We start from the raw sequence: 12,531 nt of genomic DNA, 5'->3' as shown, positions 1-12,531 counted from the left end.
GGCGGGCGCCCGCTCCGGCAGCAGCTCCCGAGGCGGCTCGGCCCAACTCGCCGGCGGCGCCGCACGGGGCAGGGAGCGGGGCGGCGCCGGGAGGCAGGTGCAGGGCTGGGCGCGGCGAGGGGCGGGCCGGGGCCGGGCCGGGTCCGCCGCGGGGCAGCCCCACCGACCGGGACCCGCCCCGGCAGGCGGCGGGCGCAGGGCGGCTCTGCGGCGGGGACGGCGCCCGGGGAGCGGCCGGCGGCGGCGGCGCGGGGCGCGCTCTGTGCCCGGAGCAGTGCCGCGGGGGGCGGGGCCCGCCGCCCTCACGGCGGGGTTTCTTGCGGGGCACGGCGGGGTGTGTTGCGCGGCACGGCGGGGCCGAGCGTGAGGCAGCGGTATTTCCCGGCGGCGTTTGGGCGGCTGCGGGAGCGGAGGGCGCGGTCCGGGGCTCCGGGGGGCTGCCGCGGGCGCACGCCGCAGGCCCCGTCCCCCTTTTCCCGTGAGGGCTCAATAAACCCTCTCGGCCGCCTGGCCTGGCCCGTGTCTCGGGCCGAGACTTTATATGGGGCACTTCATGCTGCAGGATCCACAACGCGTGCACGGGAGATGATGAGCAGGATCGAGAACTTGATGTGCGAAGTCTGAAGACAGCAGGAAAACGGCTATTCTCCTTAAAACTGTTTTCGATCGCAATCCTAAGCTAAGGGCCCCTAAAGCTGATTTTCCAGTCACTAATACTTCCACTTTTGTTCTCAAGATTTCGCCGAAAATGCCAACTCTGTTCTCAAAATCTTAAATCTTTCTTCTCTTACTTTTTTTTTTCCAGCTGCTGCTTTCTTTCTCGGTCTTCAGAAAGTCTGAGTCTGAAGCTGTCTGCAGGGCTTTGACAAGGGAGCACAAGGTAAGGTAGAGGCTTTCGGGAAGTGGGTTTTCTATGTTAAACATTTCCTCTCAGTGTTTAACGAATAAAGGAGTTATTTCCTGTTTTGTGCTTTATTGAAGTAACTGTATGGTTTTACCTATCTGGATTGTTTTCATGTTTAAAATTAGTTTTTCCCAAGGTGTGTGTGGAAACCATACAAAAAGGCATAGGAAAAGATCCTTGGGTGTTGTTATTTCAAATGCAGTTACACTCATCTAGGGATCAAGTAGTACTGAAGGATGTGGGAGGTGGTTTCCATTTTCACTCACTTTGCTTTTTATTTTCAGCTGCTTTAAAGCCTGTCAGCATTTTGGGAAAAGCATCCAAAATGTTTGTTTGAATTGCAAGGGCAGAGTTTTGTTAAGAATCTCTTGTTCCATTTGCAATGAAAGACACTTTATTAGTTTTTTCTAAAAGCAACATTCAGCCTACCTTATGACACAAAGCAAAACCCTGCAATTTCCCTTTTTTTGCTTCAGTGGTGCTCTGCTAAATGGTATTGACTCCCCAGGTCCAATGTATGCCTTCTAAAATAATTAAAACATGAAGCCATTTTAATAAACAATGTAACGTAGTGACAGTAAGATGTATCAAACAGTAGGAAAAGACTTCATTATCCCCCGATACATTTGAAGCAATAAAAAAATCTAAGAAGGAGCAGTTTTGCATTGGCTTTTGATGGCAAAATAGATAGTTTTTGAAAAAGTCTTTTATCGGGCTTCTCTACTTCTCTAGTAATTTTCATGCTAATTTTCTGTAAAAGTTTACAGATGGACCATTCAGTCTTCATAAATACTGGGTCTCCTTGCTACATAATTCTTGCAGTGAATGAAATACAATTGAACTGATGCTAAATTTATCAGGAAGGTTTTGCTCTTCCCAGCTAGCAGTTTCAACTGGTGGTGTGAATAATGGCATCAGTTTGATATTATGCTATATGTGGCTGGGCTTTTCTGGTCGTTTGTTGTTGCAGATACATCTATGTAAATGTTCCATTGCTTCCAGAAGAAGGTTATTCATGGTGGCAAGAGCATATTTTGTAGCTCTTTTGGCTGTGTCTGGGAAGTGTGAGATTACTCAATGTGGACTTGATTCAATGTTTTTGTGATTATTTTTTCTCAAAAGCATTTCAAAAGTGGTGATTTAGCTGCTCCTGCATTGTTCTTTCTCTAAAATGTGTTCCCAGGGCTATGGCAAGGGGGCCAGAAAACAGTCCATGCACGAAATGTTAGCCTGTGAACTTCAGTCTTGGTCCCACTCCCCTCACTAAGCCTCTTAAGCCCAAGTTCTTGTAGAGGTTCTGTAGCACAGAATGTCTGTTCTTCCTCAAAGCAGATCAAAAGATCATCTTTCAAAACCTGTCCCTTAGAGCTTTGCAATTCTCAGAGCTCTGAGCAGGATTTTTAGATTCCTCAATATCTGGATCTAGCAAAGTCTGTTCCTAGGAGTTACGGGCAGTTTGCAACAACAGGGAGCCATGAAGAAAATTCCTTTTTTTTTTTTTTTTTTTTTTCCCCTCACTTTAGAAACAAAAATCTGGATTTTAATAAACACTATTTGCAAATTTCTAACAAGGTTCCAAGGGCAACAAGTGAAATTTACATTTGGGTTTTAATTTAGCTGTTGATAAAACCTTTTCATCTAGGAGATAGATGAGTAAGCAACAGTGGAAGTCAGAAGGCATCTCTGCCTAAATTAGTATCCACAGCTTTACTGCGTGGACAGTGAATTGGGTCATGGGAGGGTCACGCTCTCTATCCTGATCTCTGCCGTATATCTCCCTGCATGATCCAGGGAAGCTGACTTAACCTGTGAGCCCTGCTTTGTCTTTTCTACTCAGTGGGTGTGCTCTTCATGGCAGGGATAGTTACTAGTATGTGCATGCAGCCAAGAGGAGGAAGGTCTTGCTGCTTCTTGGTGCCTTTATTTTGGGTAGAGCTAACCAGGATTAGTTGTGAAAAGTAGTTTGGGGTTGTGTTTTTTTGGTTGTTGGTTTGTTTTTGGTTTTGTTTTGGTTTTTTTTTGAGCTGGAGCTCGTTGTGAGCTGATGATAGTGAAATAGATTCAGGAGGGACAAGGGAGAACCTGGGTGACTATATGGGGAGGAGCTGCAGGGACAGGACTCCTTTACTTTGTAGGGGAGAGCTCTTTCCTGACTGGATTCAACGGGTACTACCTTAATCACCACAGAAAACCGATTTAGGCAGTGATTGCACAGTCACCCTACAGAAGCTTCAAGTGAAGATGAGAAAAATGATTCAGAGAGTTAGTGGCAGGGAGTGTGCAGGGTCTATATCTTGCCCTTTTTCTCCAGCCTTCCATGTTGACCCTGTCAACTGGGTACAAGGTCAGTACCCACCTGAATTTCAACGTGCCGTATTTCACCACACAGTTCTTTGCTTCTCCAGGACGCACTTCAGAGCTTCCTCCCGCGGTGCCCCATGAACAGTTGGGCATGGTGAGGTCAAATAATCGAGAGCTGTGCTGACAGCCAGCGAAGTTGTAGGACCTCAAAGGATTCTGAAGGAACCGTGAAAGTCCGTGTTACAGGACTAGGTTTCTTCTGCTGTGTCGCTCCCAGCTAGGTCTCAGGCCACTCAACCCTCCCAGGGTCTGAGCCCCGGGTGCGGCACGGCGACCGGCCCCCCGCCACTAGACGCCGGGGACAGCACGTGGGAGAGAGAGGCCGACAGCTTCTCTGCGGCTTCCTCCTCGGGACCGATGCCCACAGCGAAGCCGAAGTCGCTGCTCAGGACTCGGGAGGACCTCGCCCCCGGGCCGCGGGCCGGGGCTGCGTTCGGCGCGCGGTAGCGCCCCCTGCCGGCAGCCGCCGTGCGAAGCGCGGGCCGGCGGCGGCGGAGCCCGGCGCCGGGGGCGGGAGGAGGTGCGCGGCGTGCCGTGCCCTCCTGGCGGGGGGGCGGCGGGCGCGCGTGCTGAGCGGGGGCGGGGGGGGGGGGGGGGGGGGCTGGGCCGGGGCCTCGCGCCAGGCGCGCCGGTTTCTGCCGCAAGCCCGTTTGTTTGTTGCTCCGGGAGTACCGGCCTCTCCTGCTCCTCCTCCCGTTCCCCGCTTGTCTCTGGTCATCCGTGGCTATGCAACCCCGGCGTTCATTGTGATGGTGTCTGTGATGTGTTTTCTGCCCGTTAGGAGATTTTTCAGGAAAACTACAAAGGTGATTAATAGTTTCATTTCACAGGCTATTGTGGAACAAATCAATATAATTAAGGAAAGAAGGGGCTCGTAATATTTTTGTGAATAGGATTATCAAGTTGTGAAGCAAACATTCAGTTGGTAGACTGTTCATAACATTATTTCATATCATATTTGCTGTGAAGACTGACATTTTATTTCCATCCTGACCATGTCCAGCTTTAAAATCCATGGATTGTATTGCTTTATATATTAAAGAGCCTTCTATTATCAAAGTGTCCTTTCCCCATAGGTGCTTGCATAGTATATCTTATGAAACAAGCGTATGGATATTTGTAGCAGCTTTGTAACCTGGCAATTTCTTTGGCAGTTAGATTTACAGTTATGCAGATCCTGGGGCAAAGACCATTTAGTTTTGGTTATTTTCTCATTGCAGAGCATGCTGGGAAACTTTTGAAAGAAGTGTTACCCAACAGTAGCACTAGATGTTTAGATACTGCAAAATGTGTGGTATTACTTTTATTTGTAATGACAGATGGATAAGAAACTATCCTTGCTTGAGCAAGTGCTGTTTAATTTCAATTACTAGAAGAAAGCCTGAATTTTTGATCCCATAAAGATCATCCCTAAACTGACTTCAGAATTAAAACATTTAAAATGTCCCCTTACTGGCCTGAATTTTACTATTCTTCTTACAGATCTGACCTACTCTTCTGTTTTTCATTGTCTTTCAAATTGCTCTCAGCTAACCCATTGACCTTTGAGAGATTAGGAGGGCACAATATTGTTATTTCTTTCTGGTGTTCTGCTGATGCCTAGGTGTTTTACAAGCATGCGCCTACAATTATTCCAGTTTTATGCTTTATGCAAAACTTGCATATGCATGCTTCTTAGCTCTGCAGAGGATTGTTCAGGTTTCATATAATAGAATCACAGAGTGGTTTGGGTTGGCAGGGACCTTAAAAACCATCTAGTTCCACCCCCCGCCATGGACAGGGACACCTCCCACCAGACCAGGTTGCTCCCAGCCCTGTCCAACCTGGCCCTGAGCACTGCCAGGGAGGGGGCAGCCACAGCTGCTCTGGGCAGCCTGTGCCAGGGCCTCATCGCCCTCACAGGGAAGAACTTCTTCCTAATACCTGATCTAAATCTCCCCTCTTTCAGTTTAATGCCATTACCCCTTGTCCTATCTGTTTTGTGTTTCTCATCTCTTTCTATTCATGCTAAGCTCAAATTCCCTGTTAAAGGTCTGAAATAGCCCTTCAGAGAAGCATAGGCCAGGGAATGAGGAAGAGATCCGTTTTAAAAAAAAAAATCTTATTTCCTGGCTTAAATGTGTGATTTATATGGAACTACAACTGCCTTTAAATTCCAAGCAAACAGCCCGGAAACCATAATGGACTCCCATTCTGACAGTGACAGTGAAACTTGCATCACACTGTTGGCTTCTGTATTGCTGTTTCCATTTCCTACCCAGTATTGCTGGAATGCTAGGCCTAGCAACGTTGCCTCTGTCTCAGAATGCAGCTCAGGAATTGTTCCCTGGACTACATAGGAGGTTGGAAGGGACCGTGCTTCTCCAACTGTCTGGGCAAATAGTCTGCTCCTTTGTTTCCTTTCACTCTTACAATTTTTTAAAGTATATTTACTTGCTTTGCCTGAGGAACTTGCATGACAGATCAGTCTGCAAAGCTTATATGAGGCTGTTGAGAACTATGGTTGGATCCCTTGACAACTGCACTGGCCTGGTTTTCTCTTTTTAGGAGTGTCCTGAATTTGCTGGGCTTTAAATCCTGGCCTCTCAAAGCTGCTTTTCAGAAAAAGCATTGCAAGTCTGTAAAATTACAAAATCCTGTAAAGTACTTAATTTCTACAGCAAGTGTGATCCAGGTATTCTTTCTAGCATCTCTCTGTCATGGCCAAAATGGGAATGAGGATAGAAGAATACCTGGTTTTCTTTTCTGTTCTCTCCCAGGAAGCAGCTCTCAGTCCCATTTTGGCTTTTTGAGTCATCTGCCAGCTCTCCACTAAACAAATGAGAGGTGTTCATCCAATTACCAGTTAATATACTTTCTTTACAGATTCCATCCGCTCTTTGGGCCTGATTTCTCTCTATTCATTTATATTTGCAATTATGTGAGTTGCACACTTCCACTTTGATTCAGCAGCTCCTCCTACTAAGGGAAGTTCCTCTGCAAGGTGCAGATGAATGGTCCTAAATATTTAATACAAATGACCGTCCTGTATGTGAGTTCAGTGAACAGGGCATGTCTGCAGAAAGACATGATGACACATTTTGCAGGCTCATGTAGTCACAGCATGCACAGCCTCTTAGGCGTGACTGCATGTGTTCCGGAGGAACATTTCCACTAAGTTTTCCCTAGCTAAAGGAAGAACAGAAATAAGGTTCCATGTCATAGCTGTCATCTTTAACTTAAAAGAATGTGCTCCCCTCCAGAAAATCAAAGGAGGCAAATATATATAATAGAAGCTGGAGCTGTCTTGCGTGTTTGTGAAGGGCCTCTTTCACACATTTTTGCCACAGCAATGTCCAGGTCTCAGAAGTGGAGTGTTCCCTTGATTTGGGACGAAACAAAGCACTGCCCAGAAAGGAAGCTTTTTCCCTAGTTAATGTTGCTCCTGGACAAGAAGTAACTGTTACAAAAAGCAAGCTTAATTGTCTCTGCTGCCCCCTAAGCAGTAGTACATTCTGGGCAGTTGAGGATGATAGGTCCATGAACTATGATAAAATGTAATGAACGCCCGTGAAATGTTTTAATTTGGCTTCCTTTCCCTGGAAGGATTATAAGAGTAAGGAGATGCTTTGTTTCCCAGGAAACCTGATCTAGAGGGTAATAACATGATCTGTCAAACTGTGAAAAATACTAAGGAAAAACAGGCTATCAAAACTGTTGCTCAGGGTTTAATTAGAAGGAATTCTTCTGCTACGTGTGATGGCTAAGATCATTTTGAGCTAATCTAGCTGGTTGGGTCAGCATGGAAAATGAGGTATGGAACTAGTTCTATGAGTCACAGGGGGTCTGGAACAGCTTTACAGAGATAAACTTATTTGGCTTAGGCCTAAGTGTATCCATTGTGGATTATAGTGTGACCACTGAATATGAGTACTTACACCATGGAAGCAAATGACATTTGCCTGTGCATAGCCTGATTTCATGTTATTAAATATACATGTCTTGTCCTTTCTGTCATGCTTTAAAACACAAACCCCTTATACAGCTTAAAAATGTGCCAGCAATAATAGAGTGTGAGATACTGTTTCTTCACATGGCCTTTCTGTCCTTATAAACTTGACAATTTCCAAGGCATATGTCATATTACAATGCAAGCTTTAAACACAGAGTAAAAAATGATTGGAAAAGGGCATCTGTAGAATGAGTCTTTAATGCACCTTGATTTAAAGAGGTGACATGCTCTCCCTGAAGTATTAACAAATTCTGGCACTGCCTACCTGCTCTTTCATATGTGATCCTTAGACTCCCTCTCCATGTTCTTTGTTGAAACTTACTGTGTGCCCTTTCATATCATCACTGAAACTGTTCTGGAGCTGAGGTGGATTTCTTCATGATAATTACTCCAAGAGGAGCCATCTTCATCTTCACCATGCTGCTTTGCAATGGAGAACATACCAGTCTGAAGTAGTAAACACTTTTCCTTGGCGTAAAAGGAGAAGATCCAAACACGTGTTTTGTTTTGTGGTATATTCACTTATACATGGCATGTTAAAAAATAATTGTGCCTTAGCATTCCTTCCACCACAGAATGCCCTGTTCAACGTGAACCCTATCCCTCCAAAATCAAGAGTGTGCTGCTTTTCACTTTGAAACTAAAAATACCACAAGGTATAAACTAGTAACCTTGCTGTATGCCCTGCTGGGAAAAAGCATGAAGATAGATCCTTACCTGTACATCTCGTTATAAAGTAAGATCTTAATACTCCAAAACTGTGATATCCTAAAATGCATTCTCATAATGTCAAAGTCAGGTAATATTCAGGCAATGTGAGGAATATTGCCCAAGCATCAGGCCTTAAAAATTAATTTTATTCTTCAAATATGTTATACTGGCCATGGTGGAGAATGTGATTTAAGTACAAATAAAAGAGTATAGTAGGGAAAGATAGCACGGGATTCAACACTGTCTTCTACAGACTGCAAATTGTTCTTGGACTGCATATACCAAGCAGTGGATACATACTTGTACGTGTGCTTTTCTCCTATATTTGCAGACTTCTCAGTGTGAAGGACTGACATTATAATCCTCATTCTTACAGACTGAATGCCTTGAGGTACTACTGCCGGTGCTCCCTGGTCTTAATGCCACATGACATTAAGTGACACATGAAAAGGCTGTTTACCCAGAGCTTCTGGCTTTTGTATGTTCATTTATTCTGGGCTCAGGATGCTTTCACAGATCTCTGGGGCATGTACCAGCATGAGGCCCAGCATAAAAGTGGAGATTTTCTGCAGAGACTGAGCTACTGGAGTGATCCCAGAGCTGTAAGTTCTTGAGTACTTGTCCTAGCTCAGCCTTGTGGTTTACTCCCATGTAAATCTGTTATTCTCTTTAAGGAAACTAAAGTCTAATACATAAAAAAGTGTCTAAGAGTGACTTATTTCGTAGTGGTCTGGGGCTGTTTATTAGAGAAAGCCTATAAAAAGCTCTGCTAATCTCTGTGCTGTATGCCATGATCTAGGGGAGGGTGTGCAGTTCTGCTCTTTGCCTGGAAAGTAACAGGGTTCTGGTTCTGTGTCTCAACAGCAGAAATGCAGGGTACTGTACGGTACTGCAAGCATTGCCAGCCATTCCAGCAATGCCTCTGGGGCAATTGCCTGGGGGCAAATGTAATTTCATCCAGTCAGCACGGAGGTTCCAAAGGCCCTGACTCGCAATCTACATCACAGGATGGAACCTGCTGTTGCTGCCGTCTTGATCTGAAAATGAAAAGGTCTTGATTTGAGCCAAGTAGGAAAAGGAAGCTGTTCCAAAGCACAATGGAAAAAAGAAAGTTACTTAAATTCAAAGCTGTGCCTCAGGATCAAGGAAGTTGACTAGACAGGTTTTAAACGACACATTTCTGTGGTCCTTCAAAAATGTGTCAAGACTGGAATGTGAAATAAGAGAACTGAGTGGTAAAACGTGCCACATATTTTCTGCATTTCACTTTACCCACATAAAGGACAGTGGGGATTTGTTACATGATGAGAAATAACAGTTCCACCAGTGAGTTCTGTAAATTGAGTCAGCTCCTCGGGAATGAACGAGCGATGTATTGCCTGGCATGCTCCCACCAACAGACTCTGGCTTCAGTTCAGGTCTACCTCTAGCTGGCATAATCATTCCAGCAAGGGAAGATGACGGTCACAAGCAGCAGGGATTGAGTAGCACTTGCAGTGCTTGCATCTCATTATGATGGTGGATGAGGTAGCCCAGCAGACATCAGAAGTCCTTAAAGAGAAGTGTCTGTTTCCACAGAACTACTTTAAGCTAGGAATTGATGGAGGTTTAGACACTTTTTTCAGTTTGCTATATAATGAGAGCAGCAGAAGATAAGGTATGAACTGTAGCAGGTGCTCAGTATCTTGGATAAATGCTCACTAAAACCCAAGACAGATGGATACCTGAACAAGTATTGTTTATTGTTTTAAAGAATGTAAAACCTGTTCTTTTTGTTGGTTAAATAGAAGCCCTGAAAAATTATAGTAAGCCCATTTTCTATTTCACTGAGTGCTTGAGCGCTTTCAATCAAGAAAGATAGCATTTAGAACAAACAGACAATATTTTGGAGTTAAAAAGCTACACCATTAGTAACATTTGGTTAGCGTTGTATCTGGGGGACCGCCAAACTGCCTGCCATACCCTTGCTACGAAATGTGATTTTTCTCTTGGCACAGAAAAACTCTGCCTGTGTTGTATCAGAAGAATATTTGGACACAGAATTCGGTTATCAAAGAGAAGTTTTGGGTTCTCTTGCAAGAAGTCTTCAACAAGTTTACAGTAAATGATTTTATTAATTTTTGGGAAGACTTCTCTGCTATTTAATTTGTTCTACAGGCTACATAATGGTAATGGCTCCACTTCCGATAGCATGACTCGAGTTAGCCATGTGAAAGACTGGCCATAGGAGTGCCTTTCTCTTCTCACTCACAGAGTAAATTTCGCTGCTGGGCTGCATGTTGACTTCAATAGCTTTTATGCCTATAAGGTGTCTTCAGAGCATGCCTACTTGGTAGGTCTTCTGAGGGTATAGGAAGAGATAAGATGCCACTCCTCTGACTGGGCAGCTTTTTTTACATGGATTGTGAATCTTGTGGGAACTTTGTGGTCCAGAGTCTAAGCACCAATTAAATGTAAGGATCCCTGCAGGATGAGCTGTTGCTGAGGAACAGAAACTCAGTCACTGACTGAGCAGTCTAAATAGGTCTTCTGAATTTCACCCTGAGTGAAGTGCAAGGACAAAATAGAAGGGGAAGGTCCAATATGAGCTTCATTCTGTCATGTAAATGCTTCTCAAATAAAATGAGATGGTGCTGAGTTTCGCATGCATCTCCCATGGAAATTTGCTAGGAAGCAGATGAACTGAGAAGAGATGGCACTCTTAAAAATGGTGTATCCAAAGTTATTCTTGTCCTGTTTATACAAAGTTGTTGCATCTGTAACAACTGCTATCATGTTGGAGATGTATGAAATGTTCTTCCAGACCAAACGTACTCATACAAATTCGTACATATTTGGCAACTCAAAGGTGTTCAACTGTTCATGTATCTGGGTAGAAAAGTCAAGTGCTTTTGATTTTAAGATTGAAGTCAGGTGCTAATAGTGACTGATTTTCTCAATAACCTGCCTCTAAGACCAAAATTTCCTTTTTCATGCTAAGTCAAATTTTCCCGTGTCTATAATCACTATTTATTGTATGCTTAAGTGTAGAAAACTTCACTGAGTTTTGTAACCCTCCTCTCCAATTCCTACTAACCCCTGAAAGAAGCACTCATCAGGGACTGTTAAAATATCTGCAGTGTGGGAAAGGAAAATCACAGCAGTATTAGGACATACTTTACTAGGTTGGTCCTATTTCATATGGATCCTTACTCCAATCATGACAGAATCCGATTTGCTTTTCCATTCACATACCTCTCTGAGCACTGCTTTTCTGCTTCTGGCTTGAAAATGTCACAATTCACACCAATTTCAGGCATTCAGAGGAATGAAGAGAAAGCCATTATACATAACAGTCGTATAAACAAATTGATGCAAGGACTTACCACTGAAGACAAGAAAAAACCCCAGAGTTGAATAGTTACAAAAATTACAAGAATGAGGCATGTTGTGCTAGACAAAAGGGGAACTTTAGTCTCACACCTGACTTGCTCAGAATTTTTTAAAAAAGGGAATTTTTATGAAGCAAATGTTTTAAGAAGACCCAAACAGGCAAGGGGAAAAAAATCCAGCCTGTTTTAATGGTATTTTTAAATGTAATCAGCAGTAATGCTGGTATCCCACCAGCAGCTGTGGGATAGCTGGGCTGTTCTTCAAAAGACTCCCAGTTACCAGAACACACGTTTTGCAAAGAGGATTCATGTCTAAATTGTTTTCTTCAGAATTAGTTACTAGCTGACTTTTAAAGATGCTTAAAATTCCCATGGTGTGGAGATTCACTTATTTCTGTGAATAGACTACAGGGTGGGCAAAAATGTGTGCATAAAGAGATATGCAATGATGCGAGGGGAAAATATTACTGCAATATTGGCAGACAGACACACATACAACATGAAAATGGAGCATATGAGGAATTCAGGGGAAAGAAGGTCTATAAGGCTAAGGATAAAAAGACATGAAACAGAGTTTGAAGGAAATATATTGATGCGATCATACTGTGATACTGTATGTGTACAACAAGAGAAAATTTCTGTCAGGGAGAGCTGCTGATCCTAGCCACAGCTGCTACTGCTGATTGGAAAGTTGCCAGTGTTTTAGATAGACTTCTGTACTTTCCCAGGTCTTAGAAGTAATAGAAAAGGACATTAAGGATGGAGTGGGATGAAGTGGTTATGAAAAATGGGGAAAATGGTATTGATTTCATCACTATCTGTGAACTGTAGAGGAGAATTTGAGAGACCAAGTTCTAATGTTCAAAGTTGTTTGTGTATAGATGAGCCAAATGACAGGACTCTTCTTTTGCAGTCACTCCACAGTGGGTAGTTTGGGCTGTCCTTTATTTCCATTATTCTCACTCTAAATTTTCTTTTCCTGTTCTTCTTCTTAAAACAAACATTACTGAATTCCAGAAGGCTAATACTAGGAAAGTAGTCCCTGTATTCTTACACTTAACATCCTCAACCTCTTTCCTTAATCATTTGCTGGCAGCTACCGATGAAAGTAGATGGACCGTGGGTATGACCTGAACATATGTTTGTATATCTGTATATTCTTTCAAGTCAGTTCTGAGCATTTCACTACTGTG

The 12,531-nt window shown here is 43.8% G+C and overlaps 1 long non-coding RNA gene across 1 annotated transcript in view; it reads left to right on the top strand.

Moving 5' to 3' along the window:
- Window positions 1–843: 843 nt before the first annotated feature.
- The window catches only part of LOC147413973 (uncharacterized), a 119,824-nt gene continuing 108,136 nt past the window's right edge, over window positions 844–12,531 (top strand). Inside the window, exon 1 of the long non-coding RNA XR_015183994.1 lies at window positions 844–880. This is a non-coding gene — a long non-coding RNA (uncharacterized LOC147413973). The remainder of the gene's footprint in view (window positions 881–12,531) is intronic.

This window comes from Leptosomus discolor, chromosome 21 (genome assembly GCF_034619465.1).
Source record: "Leptosomus discolor isolate bLepDis1 chromosome 21, bLepDis1.hap2, whole genome shotgun sequence".
Classification (NCBI taxonomy): domain Eukaryota; kingdom Metazoa; phylum Chordata; class Aves; order Leptosomiformes; family Leptosomidae; genus Leptosomus; species Leptosomus discolor.
Note: the sequence above shows the minus strand (reverse complement) of the source record. Positions and strands in the feature narration are given on the sequence as shown.